This window comes from Neophocaena asiaeorientalis, unplaced genomic scaffold (genome assembly GCF_003031525.2).
Source record: "Neophocaena asiaeorientalis asiaeorientalis breed wild unplaced genomic scaffold, Neophocaena_asiaeorientalis_V1.1 scaffold253, whole genome shotgun sequence".
Taxonomy (NCBI): Eukaryota; Metazoa; Chordata; class Mammalia; order Artiodactyla; family Phocoenidae; genus Neophocaena; species Neophocaena asiaeorientalis.
Window position 1 is genome coordinate 540093 of NW_020174553.1, and position 17307 is coordinate 557399.

A 17307-nucleotide genomic window follows, 5' to 3' on the forward strand; every position below is an offset into this window, starting at 1 on the left:
AAATAAAAGTACAATATATCAAATCTCTTGAGTGTAACAAAATTATATATGGAAAAAATTAAATACTAAATGCTTTCAATGAACAAAGTTTTAAATTCTAGAAATTAGACCTATAATCAGCAATAAATTTTATCCATATCATCACAGTAAGGAAATAATTATGATTTAAATTAGTTATTAAAATATAAATAAATAAAAACAAGTTAGTTTACTCTCCCCCTGCAATTTTTCAGTGGGTTGAAAAATCTATTACTATAAAACTCCTGGCAAGTCTGATTAAGAAGAATCAATAGGGCTTCCCTGGTGGCGCAGTGGTTGAGTCCGCCTGCCGATGCAGGGGACGTGGGTTAATCAATGCATTTGACTTTATAGAACCTACATTCTAAGGGAAGTAAATAAAGTATTTATGTAGTAAGCAAGTCCTTGGTTTACCTGTACTCCCCCTCACTCTAACTGTAGCCAGTGCCATTGGAGGAGCACAGGGAGAATAAGAGCAAAGCAATTGTCTTTGTTTCTTATCAGTTTAGTCTGAAGTTTATTGGACATTATTTTACAGCAAGTAATTCTGTTGAAAGATGATTGCATCTTTAATTCTTTCTATCTGTATTTCAGAAGGCAGGGTTGGCACTCAGTGCTGTGACACATTAAATCACTACTAACCCTGCAGTTCTTTACTGGAATAGCTAATCTCTAGAAAGTGCCCCAATTATTCCACTCCCACCCTTCAAATAAAGGATACTGGGCCAAGTGTTTGGCCAGCACAACTCAATGTGTGTCGTGCAACTGTGCCCTCCAGGAAGCTCTCGTTACCGGGTTGCAACAAAGGAGGGAATGCTTAGAGCCATTCTTATAGTTATCTTACAGAGTAATTGTAGGTTGTGGAAACTCAAAATGTAACAGGGAACAAACCTGACTCCATATTGGATCTATTCCTTTAGCTCTAACCTCTGTGCTCTGTTGCCTGTGCTTAGCCATGCTGGTCCACCCTTCATACGTGCCTTTATTCAAACAACGAATCAGCTGCTGCAGGCATCACGCTGGTCACCAGAGTTCTGCGGTGAGCAACAGCAGGTGTGGCCTTGACCTCAGAGACTTGACTTTAGTGGAGATATAATCCCTTTACCACCACCGCCCTTAGAGTTTCCTTCTCCACCTAGTTTCCAACATTTGCTCTAAGAAGCTGATACTGATCTTAGTGTTAAAAATAAGCAAAGTGTTACTCTTCTCAAGGGTAGCTCATGTGAATCATTACTTCTAACTATGGGATGAAAGGTTCATGTGTTAGGTTAGTGAGGTTCAGGATGAGGTAGGGAGAGTGTTTTGCTCAAGGGAAATTACAGCACACACGCAACCCTGATTTATCTGGACTAAGCCCAGGGTCCCTCCCTTCTCCCCTAAATTGTGTCTCTCGGCATTCACCTCAAACTCAAAGGACCATGGCCTTAACCCGGAATGGCTTTTCTCCATCAGTTAATAGTTAAGTATTTGCCCTTTCTGAGATCTATCAGGCCATGCCCTTAGAACACTTTAACTCAGAACTGCAGCTACAGTATCAAAAACAGCAATCACAAAATTTCTCATTCACTCCTTTTAATTGCAGAGGAAAAGTCATGTTTGTACCGGAACGGCTTTTCTCCATCAGTTAATAGTTAAGTAAGTATTTGCCCTTTCTGAGATCTATCAGGCCATGCCCTTAGAACACTTTAACTCAGAACTGCAGCTACAGTATCAAAAACAGCAATCACAAAATTTCTCATTCACTCCTTTTAATTGCAGAGGAAAAGTCATGTTTGTTCCCAATCATTGTCACTTTCTTCTTAACTAGCTAGGAAGACATTTTGCTAATAACATGCCAGGAAATATACCTCCCAGGAGAGATTTGTTCTTTAGTGGCCACTGAAGGACCTCTTAGCAAAGAAAATAAAAGTGGATGACTAAGTGGAAAACATTCATTAAAGTGTTCCCCAAACACGTTTTATGTGAAAAGAAAAATGATTTGGCTACAGAGAATGATTGGTATGTCAAAAATTTCATTTCAGGCAACAATTTTGTTTTTAGAACAAGCCTCAGTTGTCTACACCTTGGTTTTGTTCAGAAGATGTAACACAAGATAAGTTTAGAAAAACCTTCCAATGCTGTTATCTGCCCTGCAGTACTTCTATTGTAAGTACCGAAGATAACTGTCCTGATATTTTTTTTCATTTCCTTGGGTACCAAATCTCTCTCTCACTGCACACGAGGCCCTTCACGCTGCAGCTGTCTGCTGTGGCAGCTGCTCCTCCCGCTGCTAAGGAGACCTGAACAGATAATCAAGGGGTTTGTCTCTTGGGAGGAGGAAATATACTGTTATCTTTAAACTCTTGTATGTCTTACAAGGAGCAACTGAAATGATTCTTATAGTCTAAGGTACCTCAAGAATGAAAGTCACTAAATATAGAGGCATCTTACACTGTGACCAATTCCCTGAATAGGTGATTACTTTATAAGAAGTGGGTTTATAGGAGTAGCTAAATCCGTACATGCACCCAGCACACTGCTGTCCCTTGCCAGAGAGGCCAGAGCTTGACTTCATACGATGCTCCTACAGCCCCGTAAGGTAAGTGTCACTTCTGCCTTCAGATTACTCCTGTTTCACAGAAGGATTTCTTGTTCTCCTTGCATTAATGGTTGCCAAGTATCACTTTAAAATATGTCCCAGCATTTGAAATACAGAATATCCATGACAAAGGAGACTTACCATGTGGCCGCATGATCTTGTAAAAATGTGTCCAATTCAAAGGTGAGAAGACCAGAATGTTGGTTATCACTTTGCTTGGGTCTCTCAGGTTTCTTAACTATAAAGCAGGTTTAGAAACTGCGCCCCGCACCCCCAGAAGTGTTATAAAGATACAAGGAGTGGATATGGGGAAGTGCACCTTGAAAAGCATGGAGTGCTCTACCTCAGTGGTTCTCAAACTTTAGCATCAGGATTTGTTACAGCACGTACTGCAGGCTCCTCTCTCTGGTGTCTGACTCAGCTCCTACCGGGTGGCGCTGGAGAATGTGAGGCTGATGCTGCAAGTCTGCATAGCACACTTTGAGAATAACTGAGAAAAATCAATTTAGTTGAAACTACACTCAGGGCTTCAGTCTCACCCTTTTTCCTTGCCTATCTCTGCTTTAAACAGAGCAGTTGGGCATGTTTTATTTTTATTTTTTGAATTTCGTGTATAAATACCCCAGTTCTGTTGTCTTTTTTTTTTTTTTTTTGGCAGTGTTGGGTCTTCGTTTCTGTGCGAGGGCTTTCTCTAGTTGCGGCGAGCGGGGGACACTCTTCATCGCGGTGCGCGGGCCTCTCACTATCGCGGCCTCTCTTGTTGCGGAGCACAGGCTCCAGACGCGCAGGCTCAGTAATTGTGGCTCATGGGCCCAGTTGCTCCACGGCATGTGGGATCTTCCCAGACCAGGGCTCGAACCCGTGTCCCCTGCGTCGGCAGGCAGATTCTCAACCACTGCGCCACCAGGGAAGCCCCCAGCCCCCATGTTTTATTTTTATATCTTTGCCAGTATTGGGCCTGTGGGTAATATTTCATTTGAAAGCAGGTTGAAAATTGTCAGTTTTAAAAAGTATTTGTTAAAATGGTAAAGCACTGGACTGTACATCTTCCCTAACCTAACAAAAGTGAAATGGAGTTTATAAATTATCTGAGTACTTTGATCAAATGGAAAATCTAAACTAAACATTAAAGGTTCAAAATCTGAAAATTTCAAGAGCCCATTTTATTCACCTTTGTTGTCCTAGATACTTAGGAATTCCAAATTGTTGAGGCACTCACAGATTTAAATCTGAAAAAATAAGGAGAGCAAGATTTTTGTCTGATTATATCATTAATATTGTATTATAAATCTAGGGACCAACTTTTTAACATAATTGATCCTTTCCGGTCTTTTTTCGGGGGGGGGGTTGTCAAGGAATAAAATCAGTTTGTCTTCGGCAACTGAAAGGCATTATATAAATTGAATTTATGATCAATTTGTTTAACATCTTTACTGGAGTATTGCTTTACAATGTTGTGTTAGTTTATGCTCTGTATTATCAATTCTTAATAATCACAGTGCATGGAGGAAAGATTAACATTAAACAATCACATGCCTTCTTCTAATCCCGTCAGTAAGCAAAATATATACGCAATATTTACACTGCAAAATATATGGTGGGATTTTCTTAACAGATATTAATTACTAATTTTATTTGTTTAGATTAATATGAGAAATTAAAAGTGAAGTGGGATTGGACATAGGTTATAGCTTTTAATACTATTTCCTATGGGAAGGAACCAATCTCCTTGCAGAAATGACTATTTCCATATATATAAGAAATATACTAGATGAGCCTGAGACATCTTTCTTACCAGAAACAAAGCAAATTTTCAAATGACTCGTGGAGCCATGACACACTAACAGGAGCCAACTCAAAGGAGCTCACACTAGCCACACTTGGATCAATTTTATCATCAGAAAGAATATTGACTGCAAGTAATTAACACATTTTATATAAAGTTTTGTATTTTTAATGACAAAAATAACCCCCTCATTGGCCCACATTGGCTACTAGAGCACCAACACATTACTTTGAAATAGAAAGTAAAGGAAAATGGCCAAGCATTCATCATATAATCCTATAAAATGGCCAAGCATTCATCATATAATCCTATAATTTCAAAGTAATCAATAGTAAATGAGGAAAAATATTCTTTATAGAAAATGTCCAGCTTTTAAAAACATGCAGAATGACAGAATTTGTAAACAACCAAAGTGAAATAATAAATCCAACGAACAATTATTAAATGGATTCTAAAACCATTAAGTGAAATGTTAATGAAGAACTTTATATTGGAGAAATCAGGCTGACCCCACCTGTACCCACTGATTAACTTTAACAGTCATTAAAAATGCAAAAACAAGACACTTTGTGCTTTAAGAGGTACTTCAAAAGGAAGTTGAAAGCATCCATAGAAGTATTGTTGCCAAATAATGTATCTGAATCTAATCACACCCCCATATCTAGCTTACAGAGAACAGAGGAAAAGTTAATAACATCAAATGAAACCATCAGCCAGATGTGGAAACTGAAACATTCTATTGGACAAGAGAATGGCTTTCTCCAACATAGCAATAATATGAAAGGTTATACCACACAGAGTTTAGAAAGACGTATAACACGTAACAGTAAGAAGACCTTAACTGGATTCTAATTTGACAAAACAACTATAATCTATAATCATGTATGTCAGAAACAGTTGGGGATGTTTTATTACAGAGTAGAGGTTGGGTAACATTAAGTGAATATTATTAATTTGGTTATGTGTGATAATGGCATAGTGATTATACACAGGCATATGTATATGATGTATGTAATTATGTATATATATATTTTTATATATTTTATCAGTTATATATACATACTGAAGTTTTTCCTGGCAACACCATGATGTCTGAGATTTGTTTTTAAAACACTTAAGCAAAATAAAATGTTCATGGGAAGAAGAAATAGTTGAATCAAGATTGGTAAAATGTTCATAATTGTTGAAGTTAGGTATGAGAATATAGGGGTTTAATATAGTATTATCTCTACCTATGTGTAGGTGTGAAATTTTCTCCCCAAAACTATGACATAATAAGAAGTAGAGAAAGATAACCCCACACTGACATAGGGAACCAGAAGAACCTAGCCCACGGGTTCTCAAACACTTTGGTCTCAAAAGGTCTTTACTCTTAGAAATTTTTGAGGGTGCCAAATAGCTTCTGTTTATGTGGGTTATATCTATCAATATTTAACATATTAGCAATTAAAACAGAAATTTAAAAAATATATGTATTTATAAATATTTTCATAATAGCAATAATAATGCCATTATATGTTAAAATAAATAACATAGGCTTGTTTCTTTGTATTTTTATTGGAGTATAGTTTAAAATGTTGTGTTAGTTTCTGCTATACAGCAAAGTGAATCAATTATACATATACATATATCTCCTCTTGTTTAGACTTCCTTCCCATTTAGGTCACCACAGAGCACTGAGTAGAGTTCCCTGTGCTATACAGCAGGTTCTCATTAGTTGTCTATTTTATACATAGTAGTGTACATATGTCAGTCCCAATCTCCCAATTCATCCCAGCCCCCTCACCTTCCCCCCTTGGTAACCATAAGTTTGTTCTCTACGTCTGTGTCTCTATTTCTGCTTTTCAGATAAGTTCATCTGTACCATTTTTCCAGATCCACATATAAGCGATATTATACAATATTTGTTTTTCTCTTTCTGACTTACTTCACTCTGTGACAGTCTCTAGGTCTTTCCATGTTGGTGCAAATGGCATTATTTTGTTCTTTCTTATAGCTGGGTAATATTCCATTGTATATAGGTACCACATCTTCTTTATCCATTCCTCTGTTGGTGGACATTTAGGTTGCTTTCATGTCCTGGCTATTGTAAATAGTGCTGCAATGAACACTGGGTGCATGTATCTTTTTGGAATTATGGTTTTCTCTGGGTATATGCCCAGGAGTGGGATTGCTGGGTCATATGGTATTGCTGGGTCATATGGTATTCTATTCTAAGTTTTTAAGGACACTCCATACTGTTCTCCATAGTGGCTGTATCAATTTACATTCCCACCAACAGTGCAAGAGGGTCCTACACCCTCTCCAGCATTTATTGTTTCTAGATTTTTAGATGATGGCCATTCTGACTGGTGTGAGGGGATAACTCATTGTAGTTTTGATTTGCATTTCTCTAATGATTAGTGATGTTGAGCATCCTTTCATGATTTTGTTGGCAATCTGTATATCTTCTTTGGAGAAACGTCTATTTAGGTCTTCTGCCCACTTTTGGACGGGTTGTCTGTTTTTTTGATATTGAGGTGCATGAGCTGCTTGTATATTTTGGAGATTAATCCTTTATCAGTTGCTTCATTTGCAAATATTTTCTCCCATTCCAAGGGTTGTCTTTTTGTCTTCTTTATGGTATCCTTTGCTGTGCAAAAACTTTTAAGTTTCATTAGGTCCATTTTGTTTATTTTTGTTTTCATTTCCATTACTCTAGGAGGTGGGTAAAAAATGATCTTGCTGTGATTTATGTGACAGAGTGTTCTGCCTACGTTTTCCTCTACGAGTTTCATAGTGTCTGACCTTACATTTGGGTCATTAATTCATTTTGAGTTTATTTTTGTGTATGCTGTTAGGGAGTGTTCTAATTACATTCTTTTTCATGTACCTGTCCAGTTTTCCCAGCACCACTTTTTGAACAGGCTATCTTTTCTCCATTTATATTCTTGCCTCCTTTATCAAAAATAGGCTGACCGTATGTGTGTGGGTTTATCTCAGGGCTTTCTGTCCTGTTTCATTGATCTATATTTCTGTTTTTGTGCCAGTACCATACTGTCTTAATGACAGTAGCTTTGTAGTATAGTCCGAAGTCTGGGAGCCTGATTCCTCCAGCTCTGTTTTTCTTTCTCAAGATTGCTTTGGCTATTCAGGGTCTTTTCTGTTTCCATGCAAGTTGTGAAATTCTTTGTTCTAGTTCTGTGAAAAATGTCATTGGTAGTTTGATAGGGATTGCATTGAATCTGTAGATTGCTTTGGGTAGTAGAGTCATTTTCACAATGTTGATTCTTCCAATCCAAGAACATGGTATATCTCTCCATCTGTTTGTATCATTTATTTCATCTGTGTCTTATAGTTTTCTGCATACAGGTCTTTTGTCTCCTTAGGTAGGTTTATTCCTAAGTATTGTATTCTTTTTGTTGCAATGGTAAATGGGAGTGTTTTCTTAATTTCTCTTTCAGATTATTCATCATCAGTGTATAGGAATGCAAGAGACTTCTGTGCATTAATTTGTATCATGCTGCTTTACCAAATTCATTGATTAGCTCTAGTAGTTTTCTGGTAGCATCTTTAGGATTCTCTATGTACAGTATCATGTCACCTGCAAACAGTGACAGCTTTACTTCTTCTATTCCAATTTGGATTCCTTTTGTTTCTTTTTCTTCTCTGATTGCTGTGGCTAAAGCTTCCAAAACTATGTTGATTAATAGTGGTGAGAGTGGACAATCTTGTCTTGTTCCTGATCTTAGAGGAAATGGTTTTACTTTCTCACCATTGAGAACGATGTTGGCTGTGGGTTTGTCATATATGGCCTTTATTATATTTAGGTAAGTTCCCTCTATGCCTACTTTCTGGAGGGTTTTTATCATAAATAGGTGTTTAATTTTGTTGAAAGCTTTTTCTTCATCTGTTGAGATTATCATATGGTTTTTCTCCTTCAATTTGTTAATATGGTGTATCACATTGATTGATTTGTGTATATTGAAGAATCCTTGCTTTTTTGGGATAAACCCCTCTTGATCACTGTGTATGATCCTTTAATGCGCTGTTGGATTCTGTTTGCTAGTATTTTGTTGAGGATTTTTGCATCTCTGTTCATCAGTGATATTGGCCTGTAGTTTCCTTCCTTTCTGATATCTTTGTCTGGTTTTGGTAGCAGGGTAATGGTGGCCTCACAGAATGAGTTTGGGAGGGTTCCTCCTCTGCTATATTTTGGAAGAGTTTGAGAAGGGTAGGTGTTAGCTCTTCTCTAAATGTTTGAAAGAATTCGCCTGTGAAGACACCTGGTCCTGGGCTTTTGTTTTTTGGAAGATTTTAAATCACAATTTCAATTTCAGTGCTTGTGATTGGTCTGTTTATATTTCCTATTTCTTCCTGTTTCAGTTTAGAAAGTTTGTCCTTTTTTAAAATTTGTCCATTTCTTCCAGGTTGTCCATTTTATTGGCATATAGTTGCCTGTAGTAATCTCTCATGAGCCTTTTTATTTCTGCAGTGTCAGTTGTTACTCCTCTTTTTTCATTTTTAATTCTATTGATTTGAGTCTTCTCCCTTTTTTCTTATGAGTCTGGCTAATGGTTTATCAATTTTGTTTATCTCGTCAGAGAACCAGCTCAGCCTGTGTGGCTCAGCCTATCTCATGACTGCATGCGATGCTACTCCCCACCTGGTTCATGATGCTCTAGTCAAACAGGTGGGTCACCAACCGCCAAAGAGATCAAGCTGTTCCCCACCTGAGGCCCTTGCCCGTGTTCTTCTATAGAACACTCTTTCTCTGCTCCCATTTTCTAGCTCCTACATATCCATCAGTTCTCATCCAAAAGTCCCCTCCTCAGGGAGACTTTCCCAATAGTCTTTAATTATTATCCTACTCTCCATGATAATACTCTATTATTTTCTTCCACATATCACAATATACTTGTATCCCTCCTTATTTAATTTTGTCTCACTGGATTATAAATTCCATGAGGACAAGAAATTTTCTATCCTACTTTATCCTTTATATTTTCACCAGAGGGCACAGTTTTTAGTACATAGAATATCAATATATTTTTTGTTTGAATAAGTGATTGAAGAAATCACTGAATTCTTTTAACTAAATTGGTCAAGCTTTTGAAAAATACTGATAAAAGTGTTCCTTCTATCATGCTTGTCTGCTGCTCTTGGACCCAGATTGGATACTTTATAATAAGCCAAACTGTAGGGAAAGGATTTTAAAACTGTCTCCCTAACTTATAACATCCAACTATCCAATGTCAGGTCAAGAGCTGGCTATTTCCCCATTCATTTCCTGGTCATCGTGTTCCGATTCTCACCTTCTCTCATTGGTTTACTTTGAATGTAGCCTCTTCATTAATCCATTTACTCATATATTTGATGAGCACTTGCTAGCAAGAACTATAGAGGTTGGGAAACCAGACAAAAAACCCCGTCTTCGTGAAGTTCCACTCAAGTAAATTCCTATACGTAAACTTACTTCAAGAGAGTATGTTTCATCCACCTTTATTTCCCTCAAAGCATCTGGTATGATGTCTTGCACATAATGGGTGATCAAGAACTGCTTTTGAAGTAAAATGGCAAACTGTAACAAGACAAAACCTAGGACAACACTAATCTTACAGAAGGAGATCAGACACCGTCAAATTGGGCTTAGAAGCCCATGGCTCAGAGAAACATATAAAACACTATCTTTGACTTTTCTTTTTACCAGTCCACCCTGAATTCACCTCTTTCCTACACACACAGAAACGTTACACGTCTAATCAAGTACAGGGTCGTGTATGTTCAGCGTCCCCTGTGGCTTTCTTTCTCCATTCTCACCGCCACCACCCATTCTTACGATCTCAATAGCAATAATGTCCATATGCCCACTTCTTTCCCCTCCCAATCCATCTGTTTTGCAAGATTTGCTTCTGAGTCCTACTGTTAATTACTTCAGTGGTTTTCCCAAATGTCATCAGTATCTTTCCACTGCTCATCAAATTATGTGTACACCTTACTCTGTTGGGCCACAGTCCCTACAGTATAATCTGAAATGACTTTTTTAAACTTATGTCCCTCCATTTTACTTGGAAGTTTTGATTATCCAGCCAAGTAGAACTACATTCCCCAAACCTCTTGTAACTGAATTCTGCTAACACACATTCATACAAACGTATACATGTTTTTAACAATCCCTACTGAAGAAACAGTAACTGTGTTCGTTAAGGAAATAGACACCTGTGCCACATTGTTGAGTTTATAGCCTAGCTCCACTTAATATGACCTGTGTGGCCTCTGGCAAGTTAGCTAACCTTTCTGGGCCAAAGCTTCCTCTTCTATTATAAGGGCTAATAACACCTGCTTCACAGAATTGTTATTAGGATTAAATGAAGATGTATATGCAAAGGTCTCAGAACAGTCATTGGCACAAACTATAGTCTCAAAAATCAATACCTAGTACCAAAATTTGACTAATTTCTCAGAAATAGGAAACCTATTGAGACTCGCAAAGTTGATTTGATTTTTCTTTCCTTTGGACCTTTTTTGGTATTTTGTTGACCATCTTTTGCCCTTTAATACGTTCTCTCAGACTTTTGAGATTCTTGTAAATATATCTGATTTCCTTCTATTAAAATGATTAGACCCTTAAAAGTTGATAATCTATGTAACTAATTTTTTACAAATGGTTTCTAAAATAGCGGCTGGTACATACTTGGAGGTTAATACCGAATTTTTTGGTGAAGTGAACTTCACTGTAACTGGACAAAACAGACTTATTTTACTTGTTTATATATTTTCTGTTTCCTACACCATATCTAGAAATATGTTAAATCAGTGTTTACCAAACTTTGGACTAGGGATTCTTAAGACAAAAACTATTTTCATGATAATGCCAAGGCATTTTACTTTTATATTCTTGTTCTCTTACACGTATACAGTGGAGTTTTCCAGAGACTTAAGGAAATGGGATAATGTGTTAAAGCAATAGATTGAAGGCAGAAGCACATATGAGAACCTAGCTATCTTCTCTTAAACCAGAGATTTTAAGAAGTCTTTATAGCTTGTGAAAAAAAAACACACTTCCTGAGAGGACAAAGTTCTATAGCTTGGCTAATTCAGTGGCCTGAAAACCCATCCTCTGGTAATTACTGTTGATAAAACAAGCCCTGAAGACAACGCTGAGCAGAGAGAGTAGCCCTCAAAAAATTTATGAAGAGAGGTGTCTTTAGTCACAGGTAGAGGGAAGGGAACACTTCAAAGGAACAAAATTGTGGAAAATAATCAGTGCCATTTCAAAATGCTCTGTTTAGGGCTTCCCTGGTGGCGCAGTGGTTGAGAGTCCGCCTGCCGATGCAGGGGACACGGGTTCGTGCCCCGGTCCGGGAAGATCCCACATGCTGCGGAGCAGCTGGGGCCGTGAGCCATGGCTGCTGAGCCTGCGCGTCGGGAGCCTGTGCTCTGCAACGGGAGAGGCCACAACAGTGAGAGGCCCGCGTACCGCAAAATGCTCTGTTTATACTCAAGTTTTCCGTCTCTAAGTCATTTTGCCTCAAATTCTCTAAGACATTGTGCATAATGCAAATACAGTGAGTTTGAAAACAGAAGGTAAAAGTTTGAATCTTCGTTCTATTTATTGGTCCAGGGTGTTAGGATCTTCAATTCTCTAAATCTTATTGGTAATGTGGAGGCAATAATAATAATTGCTACTATTTATAGATTATTTACTCCCTGCTAAAAGCTTTAGTCTTCATTTGATCATTAAAACTACCCCAAAATAAGACATGGGTTACTATTATGATTCCTAATTTACAGATAAGGAAATTTAGTTTTAAAAAGACAAAGTAATGTGCTAAAGTATAAAAAAAATTAAACAGAAAACCTCAATTAAATAGAGTTGGGAGCCCAGAAGTGGGAGCTCTCGTGCCCTACAAGTATAGCAGAGCCCAAAAGGAAGGAGAAAGACTCCTCTTCTTTCCTGGCAAGGACTCAGCCAATGAAAAGCTATGGACTCTTAGTTTACTACAGCCCTCCCAACTTCCTTTTCCTCTCTATAAAAATGTTCCCTTTCCCTTGTCCTGTAAGGACTTGCAAGAATCTCACCATGGCTGCAGAAATTGCAATTCTCTGCTGATCCTGTATAAACCCATCTTTTTTGGAGAAATATCTGGCAGTCTATTTGTTTCAGGTCAACAAAAAGGACACAGATCTCTGGGCATAGATTTCAGTCCAGATAGTCTAATTCAAAAACGCTTATTTTTAAAGTTTATTATAAAAGTAAAGCTATTTGTAAGAAGGTACTTGTAAACTATAAAAATTTGCCTAATGATAGTTACTATATATAAATATATACTATATATATTACTATATATATATATACTATATATAAATGATAATTACTATAACTTTAAGTTTTAGGGGTTTGTGTGTGTGTGCTCTCATTTTCTTTCAGAATATGACTTTATTGATATTTATGTCAGTGATTTTGTTAATGAAAAAACATGCATGGTATATAAAAGACTTTGAGAAAAACTTTAGAAAAGGAAACTTGTCTGTATGTGTGCAGTTGATCCTGAGTTTCTCAAAATTATTTCATAATGGAAACCTTTCTCCATAACATTGATTTCTATATCAAATCATTAGTGTACTTCAGAATACATAGGTAACCAGGCAAGACCTTACAGGACCTTCCTGGGATACCCACCCCACCCCCACATGTCTTCCACTTGCCTCCTTTTTTTTTTTAATTAATTAATTTATTTTTTGGCTGTGTTGGGTCTTTGTTGCTGCACACGGGCTTTCTCTAGTTGCGGCAAGCAGGGGCTACTCTTCGTCGCGGTGCATGGGCCTCTCATTGCGGTGGCTTCTCTTGTTGTGGAGCATGGGCTTTAAGCACATGGGCTTCAGTAGTTGTGGCATGCCAGCTCTAGAGCGCAGGCTCAGTAGTTGTGGCACAGGGGCTTAGTTGCTCCACGATATGTGAGATCTTCCTGGACCAGGGCTTGAAATTGTGTCCCCTGCACTGGCATGTGGATTCTTAACCACTACTCCACCAAGGAAGTCCCTGCCTCTTGTTTGTTGAAAAACTTTAGTCTTCTAAGCCTTCCCCAAGTTCCAATAGAGCAAATTTAATCAGAGAAATGAAGAAATGAGGAAACGAAGGAAAACAGTTAAGCAAGACAAAATAATGATAGTTTGGCCTTTAAACAAAGTTAAGGAATTTTAGTTCCTTTTCAAGGTCTATCGATAATATTCTGAGCCATATCCTTGAGTTGTTTTGCAGATACTGAAACCCTCACCAGGTGGAAGAAGTTAATTGCAGGCTGACCACCAGCATGTAGACCCCAGACCTGTTGGAACCAGAAGGCTGATGATATTAACTCCCCAAATACTACCCTGTTACCTCATCACCTACCAATCAGAAGGATATCCAGCTGATCAGGCTGGAGCAATGCTCTCCCTCACCCATCTTTAAAAACCCTTTCCTGAAAGGCACTGGGGAGTTTAGGTCTTTTTTGAGCATTAGTCACCCGTACTCCTTGGTTGGCCTTGTAATAAACACTGCACTTCCCTCCAACAAAACCTGGTGTCAGTAGATTAGCTTTGCTGAGAGAAATTGAACAGACCCGAGTTTGATTTGGTAACACATATGCTGACCTAAGCACTTCCCCATGTGTTTAAAAATTTTATAAATATTTTTTTTAATGGATGCATACTTTTCCAACAGATGGCTATACATGATTTGCATAGTCATTCCACTTTACTGGAATAGAATTTGTTCCCAAGTTTCAGCTTCTCTAAATAAGGCTGAAATGAACACATTTGAGCGGTTTTCCTCTATATGACATAAATTCTCCTCAGAGTTTTTCAGCTCAATCTCAGACTGTTTTGTAGCAGTAGATGAGAGTGCTCATTGCATTATGTCCTTACTTGTCAGTGCTGATTAATCTCACTTAAAAGCAAACTATTTGGTTATTTGATAGCTTTCAAAAGTATGAACTTACTGTTTTTTCATTTCAGTTTTTTTCAACTTTTGGAAAGCAATTTTTTTTCAGCTTTATGAGATATAATTGACAAATAAAACTGTAAGATATTTAGGGTCCAATGTGATGATTTGATACCTGTGTATATTGTAAAAGTGTTCCCCCTCATCATTAATTAATGCATCTATCACTGCACATATTTACTTTCTCCTTTTTTCTTTTTGGTTAGAACACTTAAATTCTACTCTCTTAGCAAATTGCAATTTTACAATGCAGTGGTATCAAGTATAGTCACCATGCTATACATTAGATCATCATACCTTATTCACTTTATAGTTTAATACAGTATTACCAGCCTCTCCCTATTTCCAGCCCCTGGCAACCACTTTTCTACTGTTAGTATAAGTTTGACTTTTTTTTATTCCTCATATAAATGATATTATGCATTATTTGTCTTTTTCTGTCTGGCTTATTTCACTTAGCATAAAGCCCTCCAAGTTTGTGGAAAGCAAATATTGTCACAAATGACAGGATTTTTTTCTTTTTTTAAGGCTAAATAACATGCCAGTCTATATATAACCACATTTTCTTTATTCATTCATTCATCGATGGGCACTTAAGATTGTTTCCATACTATGGCTATTTTGAATAATACTTCAATGAACATGAGAGTACAGATATCTCTTCAAGATAATGCTTCCATTCTATTTGGATATATACCCAAAAGTGGGATTGTCAGATCGTATGGTGGTTCATTTTTAAATTTCTTCAGGAAACTCCATACTGTTTTCCATAGTGGCTGTACTAATTTACATTCCCACCAACAGTGCACAAGGATTCCTTTTCCTTAACATTCTCACCAGCATTTATCTCTTGACTTTTTAGTAACAGGCATTCTAACAGATTTGAGATGACATCTCATTATGGTTTCGATTTGCATTTCCCTGCTAATGAGTGATGCTGTGCATTTTTTCATGTACCTGTTGTTCATTTGTATGTCTTTTTGGGAAATTTCAGAACCTCTGCCCAGTTTTTAATCAATTGTTTGAGGTTTTCTTGCTATTGAGTTGTATGAGTTCTTATATATTTTGGTTTGCAAATATTTTCTCCTACGCAGTAGGTTGCTTTCCATTTCATTGATAGTTTTCTTTGCTGTGCAGAAGCTTTTAAGTTTGAGGTAGTCTCACTTGTTTATTTCTACTTTTGCTGTATTTGCTTTTGGTGTCAAATCCCAAGAAATCATTGCAAAGACCAATGCTGATGAGCTTATTCCTTTTTTTTTCCTTCTAGGAGTTTAATGGTTTAAGATCTTATGTCCAAGCTCTAATCCATTTTGAGTTGATTTTTGTGTGTAGTGTAAGTGTGGGTCCAATTTTACTCTTTTGCCTATGGTTATCCAGTTTTTCCGACACCATTTATTTATGAGACTATTCATTTCCCATTGTAAAAATTCACAACTCCTTTGTCAAAAATTAGTTGACCATATAAGCATGAGTTTATCTCTGATCTCTTAATTCTGTTCCACTGGTCTATGTGTCTGCTTTTATGCCAATATTATACTATTTTTATTACAATAGCTTTGTAATATGTACAATATATTATAGTTTAAAATAAGAAAGTATGATACCTCCAGCTTTATTTTTTTTTCTCAAGAATACTTTGCCTATGCAGGCTCTTTTGTGGTTCCATACAAATTTTAGGATTGTTTTCTCTATTGCTGTGAAAACTACCATTGGAATTTTTACAGGATTTGCATTGAATTCATAGTTTGCTTTGGGTAGTATGGGCACTTTAACAATATTAATTATGCCAATTTATGAACATAGAATATCTCTTCAGTTATTTCTGTCATCTTCAATTTCCTTTATTAATGTCTTACATTTTTCAGTATATCAGATTTTCTCCTCCTTGTTAAATTTATTCTTAAGTATTTTACTGTTTTTGATGCTACTGTAAATGGAATTGTGTTCTTAATTTCTCTTTCTGATACTTCATGTTAGTGTATAGAAATAAAGTTAGTTTTGTATGCTGATTTTTTATCCTGCCACTTTACTGAATACATTTATTAGCTCTAACAGTTTTTTTAGTGGAATCTTTAGAATTTTCTATATTTATTAAGTCATCCACAAACAGAGACAACTTTACTTCTTCCTTTCTGGTTTTGATGCCTTTTATTTCTTTTTCTTGTCTAATTACTCTAGCTAGGACTTCCAGTAGTATATTGAATAAAAGCGGCAAGAGTGGTCATCCTTGTCTTGTTCCTGATTTAGAGTCACTGAGTGTAATTCTGGATGTGGGTTTATCACATTATGGTCTTTATAAGGTTGAGATATGTTTCCATTCTAATTTTCAGCATATAAATGAAGTTGAAATTTTCTACTTTTATCTATTTGAATTTCTCTTTGTGTAAATAGTCTACTTTTTCCCATTTGTTTATTGAGATTGCAGTTTTCTCATGTATTCATAAAAGCTTTATGTATATGAATAAACTTAACCTGTTTTCAGTCACATGCATTTGTATTTATTGCTTTGCAAACTGTTCTTTGGTATTAATTTTTGTTGTATTTTAATTTATAGAATGCGTGTGTATTAAATTGATCTATATTTCTTATTAAAATTTTTCCATTGCTCTTATAACTACTCGTGCAATTTTTAAATCTTATCATTCAGTTTTTCAGTAATTCTGCAGTCAGTATAAAAAAGAAATAAAACAAATGCAGGCAAAATCATCTCCATGGAAAAGTAACAATAACAACATCTTATTAGGTCCCTTATAGGTGTCAAACATTATTCTAGAGCTGGGGTTGTAGAACAGAATCTGATATAATCTGTCCCCAGGCAGCTTAAATTCTAAAGGACAAAAGAACAAAGAACATCATATTACCAAAGTGAGTTAAGTTCATTACTAACTTTAGTACAGTTTTGTTGAATCTTCAGTTGAATATTTTTATATTACACTTTCAAACATGTTATTTAATAAGATC

General features: G+C 36.6%; 1 pseudogene; it reads left to right on the forward strand.

The window, feature by feature from the left end:
* Positions 1 to 2575: 2575 nt before the first annotated feature.
* The window catches only part of LOC112407954 (p53 apoptosis effector related to PMP-22 pseudogene), a 69505-nt pseudogene continuing 54773 nt past the window's right edge, over positions 2576 to 17307 (forward strand).